The sequence below is a fragment of the Pristiophorus japonicus genome, chromosome 19 (genome assembly GCF_044704955.1).
Source record: "Pristiophorus japonicus isolate sPriJap1 chromosome 19, sPriJap1.hap1, whole genome shotgun sequence".
In the NCBI taxonomy this organism is placed as follows: domain Eukaryota; kingdom Metazoa; phylum Chordata; class Chondrichthyes; family Pristiophoridae; genus Pristiophorus; species Pristiophorus japonicus.
This window is the reverse complement of record NC_091995.1, coordinates 4,613,885-4,637,173: the sequence shown is the minus strand read 5'-3', so window position 1 is coordinate 4,637,173 and position 23,289 is coordinate 4,613,885. Positions and strand designations below refer to the sequence as shown.

At 46.1% G+C, this 23,289-nt stretch overlaps 1 protein-coding gene across 1 annotated transcript in view; it reads left to right on the top strand.

The window, feature by feature from the left end:
- LOC139229650 (nuclear factor 7, ovary-like) overlaps positions 1-23,289 on the top strand; it is a 43,850-nt gene that overhangs the window by 13,276 nt on the left and 7,285 nt on the right. Inside the window, exons 4-8 of the mRNA XM_070861171.1 lie at positions 5,668-5,865; positions 11,918-11,940; positions 12,039-12,154; positions 17,640-17,787; positions 19,084-19,850. The gene's annotated coding sequence lies outside the window, so the exon portion shown is untranslated. The remainder of the gene's footprint in view (positions 1-5,667; positions 5,866-11,917; positions 11,941-12,038; positions 12,155-17,639; positions 17,788-19,083; positions 19,851-23,289) is intronic.

The following is a 23,289-nucleotide window of genomic DNA, read 5'->3' as shown; positions in this document are numbered from 1 at the left end:
TGTGGGAATATGTGAGGTTATCCACTTTGGCAAAGAAAAAATGAAAAGCAAATTATAATTTAAATGGAGAAAAATTGCAATCTGTTGCAGTACAGAGCGATCTGGGGGTCCTTGTGTATGAAACACACAGTTAGTATGCAGGTACAGACAGTAATCAGGAAGGCAAATGGAATGTTGGCCTTTATTGCAAGGGGAATGGAGTTTAAAAGCAGAGAAGCCCTGCTACAACAGTACAGGGTATTGGTGAGGCCACACCTAGAGTACTGTTTTGGTCTCCGTATTTAAGGAAGGATATACTTGCATTGGAGTCTGTTCAGAGAAGGTTCACTAGGTTGATTCTGGAAATGAGGGGGTTGAATTATGAAGATGGGTTGAGTATTTGTGCCTATACTCATTGGAGTTCATAAGAATGAGAGGTGATCTTATCAAAACATAAGATAATGAGGGGGCTCAACAAGCTGCATGCAGAGAGGATATTTCCACTCATCGGGAAAACTGAAACGAGGGGACATAGTCTCAGAATAAGGGGCCGCCGATTTAAAACTGAGATGAGGAGGAATTTTTTCTGAGGGTTGTAAATCTGTGTAATTCTCTGCCTTGGAGAGTTGTGGAGGCTGGGTCATTGAATATATTTAAGGCGGAGATCAACAGATTTTTGAATGATAAGGGAATAAAGGGTTATGGGGAGCGGGTAGTGAAGTGGAGCTGAGTCCATGATCAGATCAGCCACGATCTTATTAAACGGCGGAGCAGGCTCGAGGGGCAAAATGGCCTACTCCTGCTCCTATTTCTGATGTTCTTATGTTCAAACTGAAAAAATGGCAGGAAAATGCAGGCGGGGGGGGGGGGGGCGGGGTGTGGGTGTGGCAATGGGCAATGCCGAGGAGCGGGCAGGATAATTCATGCACCTCCCGCCACAGAGAAACTGTTCCAAAGGGGAGCAAATAGAAAGAACTTGTTTTTATATCAGACCTTTCACGACCTCCGTCAACTCTTTACAGCCAACGAAGAGTTTTTAAAGTGTAGCCACTATTGTAATGTAGTAAATGCCACAAGCAGTTTGTGCACAACAAGCTCCCACAAGCAGCAACGTGATAATGACCAGATAACCTGTTTTCATGATGTTGGTTGATGGATAAATATTGCCCAGGACACCACAGAGGGAACTAACTCCTTGCATCATTCCCTGTGGGGGTTCCAGCGGTCTCTTTAAGGACCACAGGTTGGGCCATTCTACAGACTGTTCCACTGGGTGGGACTTGCACAGCTCACGCACCGTCCAATGAAAGACCAAGATTGCATTGCAGTCCCATGTATATTATGGGATCGGATTTGCATATACTAATGAGGCTTCCCCCATGTTTAGTGCGGGAGCGCTGGATTCCTATTTCACGGCTGTCACATAATTGTCAGGCGGGCCTTAGTGTGAACCAGTTGGTAAGCACTGCGGGTGATTTTTGACTCCTTACTGCTCCGTTTACGGTATAAATCCGGGCGATTGTGAGACGTAAATCACACCCAACTACTTTATGCGGAGAGTATGGGAAGTAAGGGAGGCTTAGTTGGTTGAGGGTATCAGCAGCTTCAAGAGAGTGTTTGATAAGAGAACTGGCAAAAACTGTAAATCCAAATAGGACTGAGCTGCCTGGCCTTGGAGAGTGGAATTGTGAGGGCTGGGGAGAGGGGAAGTCTAATTTGGACGCGCTGCCCTATTGGACACCCTGCCCTGTATCACAGCAGGAAATGCACTTCAAAAGTAATACATTACGTGAAGCACTTTGAGACATTTGAAAGGAACATTAGAAATGTAAGTTTCTCCTTCGGATGGAATTGCTGTGTATCTATTTCCAACGCATCGTTTGTGGTGGGCTCTGTCATTCTTGCACAATATTTTATTCACAGCAGTATGTTCCCTGTGGTCTTTGGAAACAGCTGCTAAAACATAATTTCCAACCAATCTCTCCCCCTCCGCCCCCCCGTTCTCTGCCCCCTATCCCCCGCTCTCTCTGTCCCCGTCCTCCCACTCTCTGCCCCACCCTCCCCTTGCTCTCTCTGACCCCCTCCCTCTGCCCTCTCCGGCCCCCAGCTCTCCCTGCTGCCCCACTCTCTGTGCCCCCCTCAGCCCCCTGTTTTGGGGCCTGTAGACCACTTGTGACTTCTTTCCCTTATTATTTCTTGCCTCTATCCAAACTGATTCTACATCTTGATGTTCTGAACCAATATAATTTCTCACTACTGCACTGACCTCATCCCTTATTAACAGAGCTACCCCGCCTCCTTTTCCTTTCTGCCTATCCTTATGAAATGGCAGATACCCCTGAATATTCAGTTCCCAGTCTTTGTCACCTTGCAACCACGTCTCTGTAATGACTATCAGAACATACTCATTTATTTCTATTTGTGCTGTCAACTCATCTATCTTATTACGAATGTTTCGTGCATTCAGATATAGAGCTTTTAATTTTATCTTATGTGTATACGCTCTGTCCCTTCCTGTCTCACTCTGGTTATCATTACCCCTGTCGCTACCCTGCACTTTGCCTTCTCCTTTCCCTTTGACGTTTTACATTTCCGCGCACTGTATCCCTCCCCCTGCCACTATTTAGTTTAAGGCCTTATCTGCAGCCCTGGTTATTCAATTCACCAGGACACTGGCCCCAGCCTGGTTCAAATGAAATCCGTCCTGACGGAACAGCTGCCTCCTATCCCAGCACTGGTGCCAGTGCGCCATGAATTGAAACCCATTCCTCCCACACCAGTCTTTGAGCCACTCATTCATTTCTCTGATCCTATTTACCCTCTGCAAATTTTCTCGTGACTCAGGTAGTAATCCAGAGACTATTAGCTTTGTGATTCTGCTTTTTAATTTAGTCCCTAGCTGCTCATACTCCCTCAGCAGAGCCTCTTTCTTTCTCCTATCTATGTCATTGGTTCTGACTCCTTCCTCTCCAGCCCAGAGGAGATGTCCTTAACCCTGGCACCGGATATAGCTTTCGGGACTCGAGCTCTCACCTGCAGAGAACAATATATATCCCCCTAACTATACTGTCCCCTACCACTACCATGTTTCTTTTTACTCCCCCAACTTGAATAGCCCCCTGTTCCATGGTGCTGTGGTCAGTTTAATCATCCTCCCTGCAGTCCCTGCTCTCGTTCACACAGCGAGTAAGAGCCCCGAACCTGTTGGACAAGAGCAAGGGCTGAGGCTCCTCAATCACTGCATCCTGGATTCCCATACCTGCCTCACTCACAGTCACACCCTCCTGTCCCTGACCACGGACCAAATTTGAATTATTTAACTTAACGGGTGTGACTCTCTGCTGGAAAAAGTGTCCAGGTAACTCTCCTCCTCCCTGATGTGTCACAGTGTTTGAAGCCCGGACTCCAGCTCATCAATACGGAGCCAAAGTTCCTCGAGCAGCCATCACTTATTGCAGATGTGGTCACCGTGGACCTCAATGGTGTCCACCAGCTAATGTTTCTTTAAATGGCAGAGTCTGGGGCAGCGCAGATTCACCAGAATGATTTGGCTCTGGACACAGCCCACCTATTTTCCCACCCTTTGGATTTCCTGCCACACACAGACAGGCTGATTGAAATGATATTCAAAGGACAGAAGTACATCACCAGATATATTTACAGTCATTTGTCCCACAGCAACACTAGGTGCAAGTGGCACCCGTTGATCTCTGAAATCCGGTGTTGCTGTGAGTGGTGCGGGGGACATTTAACATTGTGTGCAGAGTGATTGTTTCAAAAACACATGAAATTGTATCTGAAATTTACACTGGCGGAACTGAGGCTTCCCAGAGCTGGTGCAGCCATTCTCGATTCCTCCTTCCCCTCCCACCCATTCCCACACACATTCCAGGGGGACTCCCGGGTTGAGACTGGCAAAGTGGCACAAATGACTCTGAAGCTGGAACAGCAGCCGGAGTCAGAGGCGCCTCTGTGTGGGAGGGAGCAGTCCCACCATGCTGGTGATGGGGGAGAGTGGGGGAAGATCAATCCCAATATGATGTCGATTCACCCCCTCCCATTTCCCACTGGTCTGTCCCACAGTACCACCTCCACACCCTGTGATGTACTTCCTCTTTATCAGGGACTGGGAGGGCAGCACTGCCTGAGATGTGAATCCACAGACCCCCAAATCCACAATACACCGTTTGAGTATCTCTAGATTTCTTCTACTTCTAAAAATGATCGAGATTTACTCAAACACATAAAAACAAGCTCTAAGTACATTCTGTACGGTATAATTTGGAATTCAAGCCTCCCTTTCAATGCAGCAATGCTCTGTCCCTCAACCACTCCTTGTGGCAGCAAGTTCCACATTCTCGACAGAAAGTCCACTGCATCTTCTCTCCAGACTTCCTCTGCAAACAAACACTCTAGAAGCAGGTGGGTAACCGCCTCTGCCCCAGGGGTAGGTGTCAGTTGTGGCTCAGGGGCAGCGCTCTCACCTCTGGATCAGAAGGTCGTCGGATCGAGTCTCACCTCAAATATTTGTGCACATAATCCCAGTGCATTAGTGAGGGGGCACTGCACTGTCAGACCTTAAACTGCCGCCCAGTCTGCCATCGCACTATTCCAACAAGAGCAGGGATTTCTCCCCAGTGTCCTGGTTCATATTTATCCCTCAACCAACACTTCAAATAGATGCTCCTGTTATTTATTTCATTGCTGTGTAGGAGCTTGCTGTGCTCAATTGGCTGATGTGCTTCCCTACATCACAACAGTGACAACACTTCAAAAGTAATTCAAGCGCTTTGTATAAATGCAAGTTATTTCTTTCTAGCAGATCCAATGGAAGCTCACAGATACAATCCCTCTAAAACTCTGCTCTGTACCTGTCACCTGATATCACTCCTCGACATTTAGGGCTCTTTGTGTTTTAGGGTGAACGGCTGCAATCATTAACACGATTCAGTTTATGGATCTCTATCTCACACCGTGTGTCACCAGAGGGTTTGTGGTCGGCAGTGAGTTCGATCTGGAGCAAAATGCACTGGAATCTGGATCCCCGCCCATCCCCACCTCCTCCCTCCCTCTCTCCCTCCTCCCACTGCCAACACCCCATGGACCTTCACCCTCCCAGCCAGGATTCAATTATTCCCCTCCATGATCTAACCTCGTTTGTCCTTCATACTATTCTAGGATTTATCTCTCTGTGTAAAAATCCACTGGACATAGACGAGTGTATAATAATAATTCCTCGAGTATTACAGTGAACCTCAGAGGGAAATCACTGAACTGAAGGTGTTCGGCAGCTCAGTAACATCCATAGTGACAGTGGATTGAATCAGCAAGTGCTGAGAGTGAACATGGCTTCCATGCAGCAAGGCAAGGGTCGCTTCAGGCCCATTAAAGAAGCTGTTGGAAGCGACAAGGTAAAAGAGAACAGATTGGATCACCGGATTATTTTAGCACATTTTCATGGTCTAACATGTTAATTCTGTGATTTTCTCCCAATCCCAGGATCGGCTGAAATCTTCCTTAGATTCTCTCACAATGAAAACATCAGCGGCTCAAGAAATGGAATTAAAACAGAAACAGCAGATTTCCGGAGTTCGGGGAAGGTCTCCCTGAGCTGATTTTCTGGGATCTCGGTTAGTTTTGTTCCCTCTATCGCGGGACATTAATTATGTTTCACATTTCATTTGGTAGGAACAGTTGAGCAGTCTGCAGACCCGCATAACATCCGAGTTCACTAAAATGCACCAGATTCTCACTGAGCCAGAGCAGCGTTTAATCCGAGATCTCAGGGAACAAGAGGGGAAGATTGTAGAAACAATGGAGAAAAACCTTCGAAAAATTCAAGAGAATGTAAATTCTATTGAGGAGGAACTCTCAAAGTTGCAGAATGTAAGTTAAATGTACTTCCACCACCCGTTCAGTGAGGGTATTCCAGATGATCACAACTTATTGTTAAAAAAAACCTCCCTTTTTTTAACCAATTATCTGAATACCAAGTCCTTTGGTGTGGACCCACCTGCCACTAGAAACATTTTCTCCTTATTTACGCTATTCTATGTTTGTAATTTTGACCAACTCTATTAAATCTTCCATAAAGCGTCTCTGCTCGAGGGAGAACAATCCCAGCTTCTCCAGTTTCTCTGCATAAGTTAAGTTTCTCATTCCTGGTACCATTCAGCTAACCTGTTCTGCAGCCTCTCCAAATCCTGTACATCCTTCCTATCGCGTGGTGCCTGGAATTGGACACAATAGTCCAGCTGAGTCCTAACAGTGATTTTTTTAAAGTTTTGGCATAACTTCCTTGCATTTTACTCTATATTATTTACAAAGCTCATCTTCCATTATGGCGTTATAACATGCGCTGCCACCTTGACAGATGTGTGTGTGTGTGATCCCCAGGTCTCTCTGTTCCTGCACCCCATTTAAAACTACCAGTCGATTTATATTGCCTCCTTATTCTTCCTTCCAAAATGCATCGCTTCACACTTCTCTGTGCTAAGTTCCATAGATATGTGTCCTCCCATTTCACCAGTCTGTCACTGCCCTCCCAGAGTCTGCTACAATCCTCCTCACTGTTTACTACATTTTCAAATTTTGTGTCACATTTCATTGGAGCTCCCTGAACCCAAGTCTAGGTCATTGATATATAATGAAAAGGGCAGTTCTATTCTTTTTAAACCTGTGTATCTGCAGCAGTGGGAATTTGGATTATCCACCCCTCTGGGGCCTCCGCGATGCTGAGGCTGCCGTGAATAGCATGCTTCGTGAGTTGGTCTTACCACAGGTAAGGGTTACACAGACAGATAGGGAATGGATGACCAACAGGAAGAGCAGTGGAAGGAAGGTAGTGCAGAAGTCCCCTGCGGCCATCCCACTCCAAAACAGATACACCACTTTGAGTACTGTTGGGCGGGATGACTCATCAGGGCAGCTGCAGCCAAGTCCATGGTACCATGGGTGGTTCTGCTGCACAGGAGGGCAGGAAAAAGAGTGGGAGAGCTATAGTGGTAGGGGATTCTATTGTAAGGGGAACAGATAGACGTTTCTGCGGCCGCAATCGAGACTCCAGGATGGTATGTTGCCTCCCTGGTGCAAGGGTCAAGGATGTCTCGGAGCGGTTGCAGGACATTTTGAAGGGGGAGGGTGAACAGCCAGTTGTCGTGGTGCATATACGTACCAACGATATAGTTAAAAAACGGGACGAGGTCCTACAAACTGAATTTAGGGAGCTAGGAGTTAAATTAAAAAGTAGGATCTCAAAGATAGTAATCTCAGGATTGCTACCAGTGCCGCGTGCGAGTCACAGTAGGAATCGCAGGATAGCTCCGATGAATATGTGGCTTGAGGAGTGGTGCAGAAGGGAGGGATTCAAATTCCTGGGATATTGGATCTGGTTCTGGGGGAGGTGGGACCAGTACAAACCGGACGGTCTTCACCTGGGCAGGACCGGAACCAATGTCCTATGGGGAGTGTTTGCTAGTGCTGTTGGGGAGGAGTTAAACTAATATGGCAGGAGGATGGGAACCTATGCAGGGAGACAGAGGGAAGTAGAATGGGGGCAGAAGCAAAAGATAGAAAGAAGAAAAGTAAAAGTGGAGGGCAGAGAAACCCAAGGCAAAAATCAAAAAGGGCCACTTTGCAGCAAAATTCTAAATGGGCAAAGTATGTTAAAAAGACAAGCCTGAAGGCGCTGTGTCTCAATGCGAGGAGTATTCGTAATAAGGTGGAAGAATTAACTGCACAGGCAGCAATTAACGAATATGATATAATTGGCATCACAGAGACATGGGTCCAGGGTGACCAAGGCTGGGAACTCAACATCCAGGGGTATTCAACATTCAGGAAGGATAGACAGGAGGGAAAAGGAGGTGGGGTAGCGCTGCTGGTTAAGGAGGAAATTAACGCAATAGTAAGGAAGGACATTAGCCTGGATGATGTGGAATCTGTATGGGTGGAGCTGCGGAATACCAAAGTGGAAGTTGTGTACAGACCACCAAACAGTAGTAGTGAGGTTGGGGACAGCATCAAACAAGAAATTAGAGATGCGTGTAATAAATGTACAATAGTTATCATGGGCGACTTTAATCTACATATAGATTGGGCTAACCAAACTGGTAGCAATAAGGTGGAGGAGGATTTCCTGGAGTGTATTAGGGATGGTTTTCTGGACCACTATGTTGAGGAACCAACTAGAAGGCTGGCCATCCTAGACTGGGTGATGTGTAATGAGAAAGGACTAATTAGCAATCTTGTTGTGCGAGGCCCCTTGGGGAAGAGTGACCATAATATGGTAGAATTCTTTATTAAGATGGAGAGTGACACAGTTAATTCAGAGACTAGGGTCCTGAACTTAAGGAAAGGTAACTTCGATGGTATGAGACGTGAATTGGCTAGAATAGACTGGCAAAAGATACTTAAAGGGTTGACGGTGGATAGGCAATGGCAAATATTTAAAGATCACATGGTTGAACTTCAACAATTGTACATCCTTGTCTGGAGTAAAAATAAAACGGGGAAGGTGGCTCAACCATGGCTAAAAAGGGAAATTAAGGATAGTGTTAAATCCAAGGAAGAGGCATATGAATTAGCCAGAAAAAGCAGCAAACCTGAGGACTGGGAGAAATTTAGAATTCAGCAGAGGAGGACAAAGAGTTTAATTAGGAGGGGGGAAATAGAGTATGAGAAGAAGCTTGCTGGGAACATAAAAACTGACTGCAAAAGCTTCTATAGCTATGTGAAGAGAAAAAGATTAGTGAAGACAAACATAGGTCCCTTGCAGTCAGATTCCGGTGAATTTAGAATGGGGAACAAAGAAATGGCAGACCAGTTGAATACATACTTTGGTTCTGACTTCACTAAGGAAGATACAAGTAACCTTCCAGAAGTACTAGGGGGCCGAGGGTCTAGTGAGAAGGAGGAACTGAAGGATATCCTTATTAGGCAGGAAATTGTATTAGGGAAATTGATCGGATTGAAGGCCGATAAATCCCCGGGACTTGATAGTCTGCATCTGTAAGGGGAGCTTGGGGCGTGGGTTCGAATCCACACTCCCCTGAGGTTCTGTACGTGCGATTTATGAGGATGGGTGAGTAACGAGGCACCAGACACAGTGGGTAAGAGTGCAAAATGGCTAATGTTGTTTATTTAGAATAGTAAACACAAAGATAGAGGGCATAAGAAGAGGTCGTAAATAGTAGTAATAGCACAATCTCACTCAACAACACGAAAAATTCTCGCAACAGGGAAGGGGAAGTAAGAGGTTGAAACATTCCATCCACACACAACCCCACCTCCCACTTCCACCCTTCTTACCGATTCCTATCCTAAATTGAGTTTGTGAGGGTGTTTGGGCTATATTCACAATCCTATCAACTCCCGGGTTCTGGGGGGCACTTATTTCAGCTCCGGGTCCCTCTGGGGTGGGTTTTACATTGTTGGTCGGTTTGGTTTTCCTCCTCAATGTTGCGTCGGTTTCTTCTATTTGCCTCACGGTTGGCTCCTAAGCAAAAAGCTGCTGGAGTTAAGCACACCTTCCCCAGAGCGAGGGCCCTGTGAAGAGCTGACTCAACTCCTCTTTAACTCAACTCAACCACAACGAAAACCGACTCCCACCTTCTTAACTCAACTCTACAACTCAGTGCAAAAAGATGACTCCAACCTCCAACTTACAACTCCCAACCTCCAACCCCTCCAACCTCCTTGTGTGTTTTTGCAGCTTTTCTGATAGTCCGTTCATCTTCGCGCCAAAACTGCATGCCATTGTCCTGGGTCTTCCTTGAATAAAATGTGGTGTGAATGGCAGTTCGATGTGTATCGATCTGTCTGGAATGGGAGATTAGCCACACCTCCTGTATCCTGTTGCTCGCTGATGGGGTGAATGAAGATGATTGTTCACTATCTCGACAGAGGTGCCACTCTGTCTGGGCTGGCCAAAATGATTGCATCAGACCTGTGGGCCTTTGTTTAATTATTCAAACTGATACCCTTTGTGTTGCCTTGTGTATTACTGAGGAGATTTTGCCTGGACATGTTGCCTCTTCTGTGAGGGTTTTACACGAAAAGCTGGAGAAATGTCCTTTTAAAAATATAAAGTTGCCTTGTATCCATTTTCCTGGAAGAACCGAATGTACACTCTTCCCCCTTGCGGTAGCTGGCTCATCCTCCGTCCGGTTCCGTGCACCTGCAACACTATCTGTTACTGTTCAGGGTGGCCAGAATCCCTTCATCCTCCGCGGTTTACAGGCTGTTGGCTGCAGTTGGTCATTTTAAACATGGCATCTTCCCATTCTCCCTGCCACATGTCTCCATGGTTGGTTTTGCAGAACCTTACAGCATCTCATAGTACTTAGGGAAGTGGCCCTAGAAATAGTGGATGCATTGGTGATCATTTTCCAACAGTCTCTCGACTCATCAGTTCCTATGGACTGGAGGGTAGCTATTGTGACACCACTTTTTAAAAAAGGAGGGAGAGAGAAAACGGGTAACTATAGACTGGTTAGCCTGACCTCAGTAGTGGGGAAAATATTGGAATCAATTATTAAAGATGAAATAGCAGCGCATTTGGAAAGCAGGGACAGGATCGGTCCAAGTCAGCATGGATTTATGAAAGGGAAATCATGCTTGACAAACCTTCTGGAATTTTTTGAGGGTATAACTAGTAGAGTGGGCAAGGGAGAACCAGTGGATGTGATGTATTTGGACTTTCAAAAGGCTTTTGACAAGGTCCCACACAAGAGATTGGTGTGCAAAATTAAAGCACATGGTATTGGGGGTAATGTACTGACGTGGATAGAGAACTGGTTGGCAGACAGGAAGCAGAGAGTCAGGATAAACGGGTCCTTTTCAGAATGGCAGGCAGTGACTAGTGGGATGTTGCAGGGCTCAGTGCTGGGACCCCAGCTATTTACAATATACATTAATGATTTGGATGAAGGAATTGAGTGTAATATCTCCAAGTTTGCAGATGACACTAAACTGGGTGGCGGTGTGAGCTGTGAGGTGGTCGCTAAGAGGCTACAGAGTGACTTGGACAGGTTAGGTGAATGGGCAAATGCATGGCAGATGCAGTATAATGTGGATAAATGTGAAGTTATCCACTTTGGGGGCAGAATATTATCTGAATGGCGGCAGATTAGAAAAAGGGGAGGTGCAACGAGACCTGGGTGTCATTGAAAGTTTGCATGCGGGTACAGCAGGCGGTGAAGAAGGCAAATGGTATGTTGGCCTACATAGCTAGGGGGTTTGAGTATAGGAGCAGGGAGGTCTTACTGCAGTTGTACAGGGCCTTGGTGAGGCTTCACCTGGAATATTGTGTTCAGTTTTGGTCTCCTAATCTGTGGAAGGACGTTCTTGCTATTGAGGGAGTGCAGTGAAGGTTCACCAGACTGATTCCTGGGATGGCAGGACTGACATATGAGGAGAGACAGGATCAACTGGGTCTGTATTCATTGGAGTTTAGAAGGATGAGAGTGGATCTCATAGAAACATATAAAATTCTGACGGGACTGTACAGGTTAGATGCAGGAAGAATGTTCCCGATGTTGGGGAAGACAAGAACCAGGGGACACAGTCTAAGGATAAGGGGTAAGCCATTTAGGACTGAGATGAAGAGAAACTTCTTCACTCAGAGAATTATTAACCTGTGACATTCCCTACCGCAGAGAGTTGTTGGCGCCAGTTCATTGGATCTATTTAAGAGGGAGTTAGATATGGCCCTTACGGCTAAGGGGATCAAGGGGTATGGAGAGAAAGCAGGAAAGGGGTACTGAGGTCAATTATCAGCCATGATCTTATTGAATGGTGGTGCAGGCTCGAAGGACCGAATGGCCTACTGCTGCAGCTATTTTCTATGTTTCTATGTCACAATCTGGGTATAATTTCTGCTGTCCGGATATAGACGGTCAGGCTCTGTCAACTCAGATTTGTGTTTTATTTATTTCAGGAGAAACCTCGACGGAAGAGGAGGTAGGACATGCTCTTTACTGAAACTCTGCACAGTTTGTGAAAATAACTCAAAAAGTATTTTTGGTCAAATTATAACATCAAATGTTTAATATTTATAGGATTAGTGATGAAGATAACAAGCTGTCAGTAGCATTTGGCGACCTGTCTATCGGAGACTTCAATGGCCCTTGACAGTACATAACATGGAGAGAAATGATAGACGCCATTAACCCCGGTAAATCTGTTATATTCCTTTCCTGATTTATAAATCCAGATGAGAAGTGGCTAAATGCCTCCCAGACCCGAGATTAAATGATCACCCCTGTTGGTTGTTAATCCCCGGGAGTCTCAACATTTTCATATTTTGCTTTCTTGTGGGTCCCTCTGGATAAGTGTCTAACGCCATCAGCACTGTGAGCCAGAGCAGTAAAGGGGTGTGTATAACCAGAGGGATAGAGCACGGGTCTCAGGATCTGTGTAACCAGAGGGATAGAGCACGGGTCTCAGGATCTGTGTAACCAGAGGGATAGAGCACGGGTCTCAGGATTTATGTAACCAGAGGGATAGAGCACGTGTCTCAGGATCTGTGTAACCAGAGGGATAGAGCACGGGTCTCAGGATCTGTGTAACCAGAGGGATAGAGCACGGTTCTCAGGATCTGTGTAACCAGAGGGATAGAGCACGGGTCTCAGGATCTGTGTAACCAGAGGGATAGAGCATGGGTCTCAGGATCTGTGTAACCAGAGGGATAGAGCACGGGTCTCAGGATCTGTGTAACCAGAGGGATAGAGGCACGGGTCTCAGGATCTGTGCAACCAGAGGGATAGAGCACGTGTCTCAGGATCTGTGTAACCAGAGGGATAGAGCACGGGTCTCAGGATCTGTGCAGGATAGCGCAGATGAATACGTGGCTTGAGCAGTGGTGCAGCAGGGAGGGATTCAAATTCCTGGGGCATTGGGACCGGTTCTGGGGGAGGTGGGACCAGTACAAACCGGACGGTCTGCACCTGGGCAGGACTGGAACCAATGTCCTAGGGGGAGTGTTTGCTAGTGCTGTTGGGGAGGATTTAAACTAATATGGCAGGGGGATGGGAACCAATGCAGGGAGACAGAGGGAAACAAAAAGGAGACAAAAGCAAAAGACAGAAAGGAGATGAGGAAAAGTGGAGGGCAGAGAAACCCAAGGCAAAAAACAAAAAGGGCCACTGTACAGCAAAATTCTAAAAGGACAAAGGGTGTTAATAAAACAAGCCTGAAGGCTTTGTGTCTTAATGCAAGGAGTATCCGCAATAAGGTGGATGAATTAATTGTGCAAATAGATGTTAACAAATATGATGTGATTGGGATTACGGAGACGTGGCTCCAGGATGATCAGGGCTGGGAACTCAACATTCAGGGGTATTCAACATTCAGGAAGGATAGAATAAAAGGAAAAGGAGGTGGGGTAGCATTGCTGGTTAAAGAGGAGATTAATGCAATAGTTAGGAAAGACATTAGCTTGGATGATATGGAATCTATATGGGTAGAGCTGCAGAACACCAAAGGGCAAAAAACGTTAGTAGGAGTTGTGTACAGACCTCCAAACAGTAATAGGGATGTTGGGGAGGGCATCAAACAGGAAATTAGGGGTGCATGCAATAAAGGTGTAGCAGTTATAATGGGTGACTTTAATATGCACATAGATTGGGCTAGCCAAACTGGAAGCAATACGGTGGAGGAGGATTTCCTGGAGTGCATAAGGGATGGTTTTCTAGACCAATATGTTGAGGAACCAACTAGCGGGGAGGCCATCTTAGACTGGGTGTTGTGTAATGAGAGAGGATTAATTAGCAATCTCATTGTGCGAGGCCCCTTGGGGAAGAGTGACCATAATATGGTGGAATTCTGCATTAGGATGGAGAATGAAACAGTAATTTCAGAGACCATGGTCCAGAACTTAAAGAAGGGTAACTTTGAAGGTATGAGGCGTGAATTGGCTAGGATAGATTGGCGAATGATACTTAGGGGGTTGACTGTGGATGGGCAATGGCAGACATTTAGAGACCGCATGGATGAAGTACAACAATTGTACATTCCTGTCTGGCGTAAAAATAAAAAGGGGAAGGTGGCTCAACCGTGGCTATCTAGGGAAATCAGGGATAGTATTAAAGCCAAGGAAGTGGCATACAAATTGGCCAGAAATAGCAGCGAACCTGGGGGCTGGGAGAAATTTAGAACTCAGCAGAGGAGGACAAAGGGTTTGATTAGGACAGGGAAAATGGAGTACGAGAAGAAGCTTGCAGGGAACATTAAGGCGGATTGCAAAAGTTTCTATAGGTATGTAAAGAGAAAAAGGTTGGTGAAGACAAACGTAGGTCCCCTGCAGTCAGAATCAGGGGAAGTCATAACGGGGAACAAAGAAATGGCGGACCAATTGAACAAGTACTTTGGTTCGGTATTCACTAAGGAGGATACAAACAACCTTCCGGATATAAAAGGGGTCAGAGGGTCTAGTAAGGAGGGGGAACTGAGGGAAATCTTTATTAGTCGGGAAATTGTGTTGGGGAAATTGATGGGATTGAAGGCCGATAAATCCCCAGGGCCTGATGGACTGCATCCTAGAGTACTTAAGGAGGTGGCCTTGGAAATAGCGGATGCATTGACAGTCATTTTCCAACATTCCATTGACTCTGGATCAGTTCCTATGGAGTGGAGGGTAGCCAATGTAACCCCACTTTTTAAAAAAGGAGGGAGAGAGAAAACAGGGAATTATAGACCGGTCAGCCTGACCTCAGTAGTGGGTAAAATGATGGAATCAATTATTAAGGATGTCATAGCAGTGCATCTGGAAAATGGTGACATGATAGGTCCAAGTCAGCATGGATTTGTGAAAGGGAAATCATGCTTGACAAATCTTCTGGAATTTTTTGAGGATGTTTCCAGTAAAGTGGACAAAGGAGAACCAGTTGATGTGGTATATTTGGACTTTCAGAAGGCTTTCGACAAGGTCCCACACAAGAGATTAATGTGCAAAGTTAAAGCACATGGGATTGGGGGTAGTGTGCTGACGTGGATTGAGAACTGGTTGTCAGACAGGAAGCAAAGAGTAGGAATAAACGGGTACTTTTCAGAATGGCAGGCAGTGACTAGTGGGGTGCCGCAAGGTTCTGTGCTGGGGCCCCAGCTGTTTACATTGTACATTAATGATTTAGACGAGGGGATTAAATGCAGTATCTCCAAATTTGCGGATGATACTAAGTTGGGTGGCAGTGTGAGCTGCGAGGAGGATGCTATTAGGCTGCAGAGTGACTTGGATAGGTTAGGTGAGTGGGCAAATGCATGGCAGATGAAGTATAATGTGGATAAATGTGAGGTTATCCACTTTGGTGGTAAAAACAGAGAGACAGACTATTATCTGAATGGTGACAGATTAGGAAAAGGGAAGGTGCAACGAGACCTGGGTGTCATGGTACATCAGTCATTGAAGGTTGGCATGCAGGTACAGCAGGCGGTTAAGAAAGCAAATGGCATGTTGGCCTTCATAGCGAGGGGATTTGAATACAGGGGCAGGGAGGTGTTGCTACAGTTGTACAGGGCCTTGGTGAGGCCACACCTGGAGTATTGTGTACAGTTTTGGTCTCCTAACTTGAGGAAGGACATTCTTGCTATTGAGGGAGTGCAGCGAAGGTTCACCAGACTGATTCCCGGGATGGCGGGACTGACCTATCAAGAAAGATTGGATCAACTGGGCTTGTATTCACTGGAGTTCAGAAGAATGAGAGGGGACCTCATAGAAACGTTTAAAATTCTGACGGGTTTAGACAGGTTAGATGCAGGAAGAATGTTCCCAATGTTGGGGAAGTCCAGAACCAGGGGTCACAGTCTGAGGATAAGGGGTAAGCCATTTAGGACCGAGATGAGGAGAAACTTCTTCACCCAGAGAGTGGTGAACCTGTGGAATTCTCTACCACAGAAAGTAGTTGAGGCCAATTCACTAAATATATTCAAAAGGGAGTTAGATGAAGTCCTTACTACTCGGGGGATCAAGGGTTATGGCGAGAAAGCAGGAAGGGGGTACTGAAGTTTCATGTTCAGCCATGAACTCATTGAATGGCGGTGCAGGCTAGAAGGGCTGAATGGCCTGCTCCTGCACCTATTTTCTATGTTTCTATGTTTCTATGTAACCAGAGGGAGGGAGCACGGGTCTCAGGATGCGAGACTGAATTTGTAGAGACCAGCAGTTTGGCCCCATCTGAAGTTCTGGGTAACATTTTGATCAACATATTATCAGGAAGACATGCAGGCATTGGAGAGCATGTGTTAAAGGCCAATTAATCCAATAGGTGGAAATGGGCACCTTAGTCAAGAGAAGAGGCTGCAGAATCAGGGAGCCTTTGCCCTGGATAAGGGAGGGGTGGGGTGATCTTACTGAAGTTTAAAGATTCGAAACATTATAGAGAGTAAACATCCACAGGCTTAACACAGTCACAGAGTCTACAACAAGTTAGGGATAGCCTCAAGAAGGTTAGGGCAGGTTTAATGGTGGTATTAAAATTGAGAGGTTTTAATGGAGGAGATGAGGAGAAACAGTTTCCTCGGGCAAGTGTTCTCTAACCAGAGGTCATAGATTGAAAATAATTGGCAAAAGAACGAGAGGGGAACTGAGAATCAATTGTTTCCCACAGAGGGTTGTTATGATCTGGAATGCACTCCCCGAAAGGGCGGTGGAAGCAGATTCACAGGAACGTTCCTCAGGCAATTGGACATGTTCTTCAAGGGAACTAAAGGCTGGAGTGTGGGACAGAATGGGACAGCTTTTTCCCAGACCCGGCACAGGCACTGCGGGCCGAATGGTCTCCTCCTGTGATGTGAGATTCGATGATTGTAGTTGAAACAGTAATTGGGTTGGATCACATTTCAGGCATCGGGGGCAGCCGCATCACTGGCTCTCCTCGGGTTGACTCTCTCTCCCCCACCCCCGCTCTCTGTCCCCCCCCCCCCACTCTCTGTCCTCCCCCCCCCACTCTCTGTCTCCCCCCCCCCCACTCTCTGTCTCCCCCCTCCCCCTCCACCGCTCTCTGTCTCCCCCCCCGCTCTCTGTCTCCCCCCTCAATCCCCCCCGCTCTCTGTCTCCCCCCCTCCCCCTGCGCGCTCTCTCTCCCCCTACCGCCCCGCTCTCTCTCACCCTCCCCCCCCCGCCCTGCGCTGTCTCTCTCTCACCCCCCCCCTCCCCCCGCTCTCTCACTCTCACCCCCCCGCTCTCTCTCTCTCTCACCCCCCCACTCTCTTCTTGTTATTATTCACTCGGGGGGAGCCAGGGCGTCATGGCAACGGGTTTGGTGAGTGAGCTGGACAGTCGCTTCTTCCCCGGGAACCTGCTGAGCGGTGGCTGGGGTAAGGGGGGGATGGGGGGATGTGTTTGCTCCAGTCTGTACTATATATAATGTGGGGAATTTTGTTGTGGATTGTTACACAGAGGGGAAACACATTTAAATAGTGTTTACAATGACAGGGTCTGCTGCCCAGTGAGTGAGCCACAGTCCTGGCTGGTGGCTACAGGATGTACTGCAGATGGTACAGATCCAATGTGTAATCCATTGGAAGGTAATGCACCTAGTTACCTACCTGCCAAGTCTCAGTTATTTGCAGCGGGCACGATATATAGTATCATTTTTAAATGAACAAACCACAGCCGTGCCTTCAGCTGCCTGGGCCCTAAGCTCTGGATTCTCTTCCTGCAGAGCTCCAGGAGAAGGTCATTCGGTTGCAGCAGGAGAACAAGATGCTGCGTGTACAGCAAGAGGAGACGCACAAGGACCGATTAACCGAGTTCCAGATCGTGCTGGACGCTGCCAACAGGAACACGCACAAACTGGAGAATGAAAACAGGTCAGCAGGGAGAGTGGGAAATGTGCCAAAAGCACATGAACATTTTGGGAAGCTCAGTGTTGAAGGATGTATTTTTTTTTACCCAGGTAACCAATGTGCAAGCAATTAAGAAAGCAAATGGTATGTTGGCCTTTATTTACAAGAGGATTTGAGGATGAGTAAAGATGTTTTACTGCAATTATATCGGGCCCTGGTGAGACCACACCTGGAGTCTTGTGTACAGTTTTGGTCTCCTCACCTAAAGAAGGATATACTTGCCATTGAGGGAGTGCAATGAAAGTTCACCAGACTGATTCCTGGGATGGGGGGATTGTCCTATGAGGAGAGATTGAGTAGACGAGGCCGATATTCTCTAGAGTTTGGAAGAATGAGAGGTGATCTCATTGAAGCATACACAATTCTTACAGGGCTTGACAAGTTGATGCAGGAAGGATGTTTCATCTGGCTGAGGAATCTAGAACCAGGGGCTATAGTCTCAGAATGTGATCAGATCAGCCATGATCTTATTGAATGGCAGAGCAGTCTCGAGGGGCCATATGGCCTACTCCTGTTCCTATTATGTTCTTAGCAACACAGAAAATAGATGCAGGACCAGGCTATTCGGCCCTTCGAGCCTGCATCACCATTCAATATGATCATGGCTGATCATGCAACTTCAGTAATCCACTCCTGCCTTCTCTCCATACCCCGAATCCCTTTAGCTCCAAGGGCCACATTTAACTTCCTTTTGAATATATCCAACAATTTTCTGTGGTAGAGAATTCCATAGATTCACAATTCTCTGGGTGAAACAGTTTTTCCTCATCTCAGTCCTTTCTGGCTTACCCCTTATCCTTAGACTGTGACCCCTGGTTCTGGACTTCTCCAACATCGGGAACATTCTTCCTGCATCTAATCTGTCCAGTCCTGTCAGAATTTTATATGCTTCTATGAGATCCCCTCTCATTCATCTAAATTCCAGTGAATATAAGCCTAGTCGATCCAGTCTTTCTTCATATGTCAGTCCTGCCATCCCGGGAATCAGTCTGGTGAACCTTTGCTGCACTCCCTCAATAGCAAGAATGTCCTTCCTCCAATTAGGAGACCACAATACTCAAGGTGTGGTCTCACCAAGGCTCTGTACAACTGCAGTAAGACCTCCCTGCTCCTATACTCAAATCCTCTCGCTATGAAGGCCAACATGCCATTTGCTTTCTTAACTGCCTCCTGTACCTGCATGCCTATTTTCAATGACTGATGTTCTGTGACACCCAGGACTCGTTGCACCTCCGCTTTTACTAATCTGTCACCATTCAGATAAACCAGCGGCTAAATGGGATAGATTCAGAACAGATCCAACAGCTCAAAACTGGGCATCCATGAGGTGCTGTGGGCCATCAGCAGCAGCAGAATTGTACTCCATCACAATCGATAACCTCATGGCCCGGCATATCCATCACTCTACCATTACCATCAAGCCAGGCAACCAACCCTGGTTTAACGAGGAGTGCAGAAGAGCATGCCAGGAGCAGCATCAGGCAAACCTAAAAATGATGTGCCAACCTGGGAAAGCTGCAACACAGGACTACATGCATGCTAAACAGTGAAAGCAACATGCTATTGACAGAACTAAACAATCCCACAAGCAACAGATCAGATCAAAGCTCTGCAGTCCTGCCACATCCAGTCGTGATTGGTGGTGGACAATTAAACAACTAACAGGAGGAGGAGGCTCCATGAATACCTCCACCCTCAATGATGGCAAAGCCCAGGATGCGAGTGCAAAAGACAAGGCTGAAGCATTTGCAATCATTTTCAGCCAAAAGTGCCGAGTGGATGATCTATCTCGGCCTCCTCCCGAGGTCCCCACCATCACAGAAGCCAGTCTTCAGCCAATTTGATTCACTCCATATGATATCAAGAAACGGTTAAGTGGATTGGATACAGCGAAGGCTACGGGCCCTGACAACATCTAGGCTGTCGTGCTGAAGACTTATGTTCCAGAACTAGCCGTGCCTCGAGCCATGCTGTTCCAGTACACCTACAACACTGGCATCTACCCAACAATGTGGAAAACTGTCCAGGTATGTCCAGACCACAAAAAGCAGGACAAATTAGAGTTAGAGTTAGATGTAGTCCTTACTACTAGGGGGATCAAAGGGTATGGCGAGAAAGCAGGAATGGGGACCTGAAGTTGCATGTTCAGCCATGAACTCATTGAATGGCCTACTCCTGCACCTATTTTCTATGTTTCTATCTGCCTTCCTGTTTTTGCCACCAAAGTGCATAACCTCACACTTAACCACATTATACTGCATTTGCCATGTATTTGCCCACTCACCTAACCTGTCCAAGTCACCCTGCAGCCTCTTGGCATCCTCCTCACAACTCGCACCCAGCTTAGTGTCATCTGCAAACTTGGAGATATTACATTCAATTCTTTTGTTTAAATCATTTATATATATTGTAAATAGCTGGGGTCCCAGCACTGAACCTTGCGGTACCCCACTAGTCAGTGCCTGCCATTCTGAAAAGGATCCGTTTATTCCCACTCTTGGCTTCCTGTCTGCTAACCAGTTCTCTATCCACATCAATACATTACCCCCAATACAATGTGCCTTAATTTTGCACACTAATCTCTTGTGTGGGACCTTGTCAAAAGCCTTTTGAAAGTCCAAATACACCACATCCACTGGTTCTCCCTTATCCACTCTACTAATTACATCCTCAAAAAATTCTAGAAGATTTGTCAACCATGATTTCCCTTCCATAAATCCATGCTGACTTGGACCGATCCTGTCACTGATTTCCAAATGCGTTGCTATTACATCCTTAATAATTGATTCAGCATTTTGCCCACTACTGATGTTGGGCTAACCGGTCTATAATTCCCTGTTTTCTCTCCTTTTTTAAAAAGTGGAGTTACATTAGCAACCCTCCAGTCCATAGGAACTGATCTAGAGTCCATGGAATGTTGGAAAATGACCATCAATGCATCTACTATTTCTAGGGCCACTTCCTTATGTACTCTGGGATGCAGATTATCAGGCCCTGGTAATTTATTGGCCTTCAATCCCATCAATTACCCTAACACCATTTCCTGACTAATAAGGATTTCCCTCAGTTCCTCCTTCTCGCTAGACCCTCGGTCCTCTCGTATTTTCGGGAGGTTATTTGTGTCTTCCTTAGTGAAGACAGAACCAAAGTATTTGTTCAATTGGTCTGCCATTTCCTTGTTTCCCATTATAAATTCACCTGATTCTGACTGCAAGCGACCTATGTTTGTCTTCACTAATCTTTTTCTCTTCACATATCTATAGAAGCTTTTTAGTCAGTTTTTATGTTCCCTGCAGCTTACTCTCATACTCTATTTCCCCCCTACTAATTAAACCCTTTGTCTTCCTGTGCTGAATTCTAAATTTCTCCCAGTCCTCAGGTTTGTTACTTTGTCTGGCCAATTTATATGACTCTTCCTTGGACACTATCCCTAATTTTCCTTGTTAGCCACGGTTGAGCCACCTTCCCCGTTTTATTTTTACGCCAGACAGGGATGTACAATTGTTGTAGTTCATCCATGTGATCTTTAAATGTCTGCCATTGCCTATCTACCGTCAACTCTTTAAGTATCATTCGCCAGTCTATCCTAGCCAATTCACGTCTCATACCATCGAAGTTACCTTTCCTTAAGTTCAGGACCCTAGTCTCTGAATTAACTGTGTCACTCTCCATCTTAATAAAGAATTCTACCATATTATGGTCACTCTTCCCCAAGTGCCTCGCACAACAAAATTGCTAATTAATCCTCTCTCATTACACAAGACCCAGTCCTAGGTTGGCCTGCTCTCTAGTTGGTTCCTCAACATATTGATCTCGAAAACCATCCCTTATTATACTCCAGGAAATCCTGCTCTGCAGTATTGCTACCAGTTTGTTTAGCCCAATCTATATTTAGATTAAAGTCACCCATGATAACTGCTGTACCTTTATTGCACGCATCTAATTTCCTGTTTGATGCAATCCCCAACCTCACCACGACTGTTTGGTGGTCTGTACACAACTCCCACTAACATTCTTTGCCCTTTGGTGTTTCACAGCTTTACCCATATAGATTCCACATCATCCAAGCTAATGTCTTTCCTTACTATTGCGCTAATCTCCTCTTTAACCAGTAATGCTACCCCACCTCCTTTTCCTTTCTGTCTATCCCTCCTGAATATTGAATACCCCTGGATGTTGAGTTCCCAGCCTTGGTCACCCGGGAGCCATGTCTCCGTAATCCCAATATGCACTAACAGCTATCTGTGCAGTTAATTCATCCACCTTATTACGAATCCCCCTCACATTGAGACTCAGAGCCTTCAGGCTTGTTTTTTCAGCATTCTTTGTCCTTTTAGAATTATGTTGTAATGTGTCCCTTTTTGATTTTTGCCCTTGATTTCTCTGCCTTCCACTCTTACTTTTCTCCTTCCTATCTTTTGCTTCTGCCCCCTTTTTACTTCCCTCTGCCTGCCTGAATAGATTCCCATCCCCCTACCATGTTAGTTTAAACCCTCCCCAACAGCACCAGCAAACACTCACTAAACCTGTACAGCCTCTCTCCTCCTTTAAGCCGCTTCTTAAAACCTACCTCTTTGACTAGCTTTTGGTCACCTGTCTTAATATCGCTTCACGTGGCTCAGTGTCAATTGTTTGACACCGATTTAAGGTGATTCGATAAAGAACCAGGGGCACCATGAATCATTTTTTTAACACAGCGAGTTGTTGTGATCTGGAAGTACTTTTGAAGTGTACTTGTGTTGTAATGTAGGAAACATGGCCATCAAACTGCAGACGGCAAGCTTCCACAAGCAGCTATGTGTTAGCGACCAAATAATGTTTTTTGAGGTCTAAATATTGGCCATGGCATTGTGGGTATGCTCTTCAAAATAGTGTCATGAAATCTTTTACATCCACCTGAGAGGGTAGAGGGGGCTCGGTTTAAGATCTCATCTGAAAGAAGGCACCTCCGACAGTGCAGTGCTCCCTCAGCACTGCATTGGAGTGTCAGCCTAGATTTTGTGCTCAAGATTCTGGAGCAGGACTTAAACCCATAACCTTCTGAGCCTTAAAAAACCCAAACTGGTAATACAGAAAAAAAGATAGGAGGAGTTGGGGGCAGTTCTCGGTGCAATTAGCTCCCTTCTGTCACTATATGAAGGCGCAGTTTTAAGAGGAATACTTCTTTACCCAGAGAGTGCTGAGAATGTGGAATTCACTATCGCATGCAGTGGTTGAGGCGAATAGCACAGATGCAATTAAGGGGAAATTAGGTAAACATTCTTTATTATCCTTTGCTGTCATCCTTTATTATCAGGGCCAACACCCGCCCACCCCTTACCATTCGAGTCTGCTACGCCATTCAATAAGATTATAGCTGATCTTTGACCATAACTCCACTTTCCTGCCTGATCACCAGAACCCTTGATTCCGCCAGATTTCAAAAATCTATCGATTTCAGCCTTAAATATACTCAGAGACTCAGCA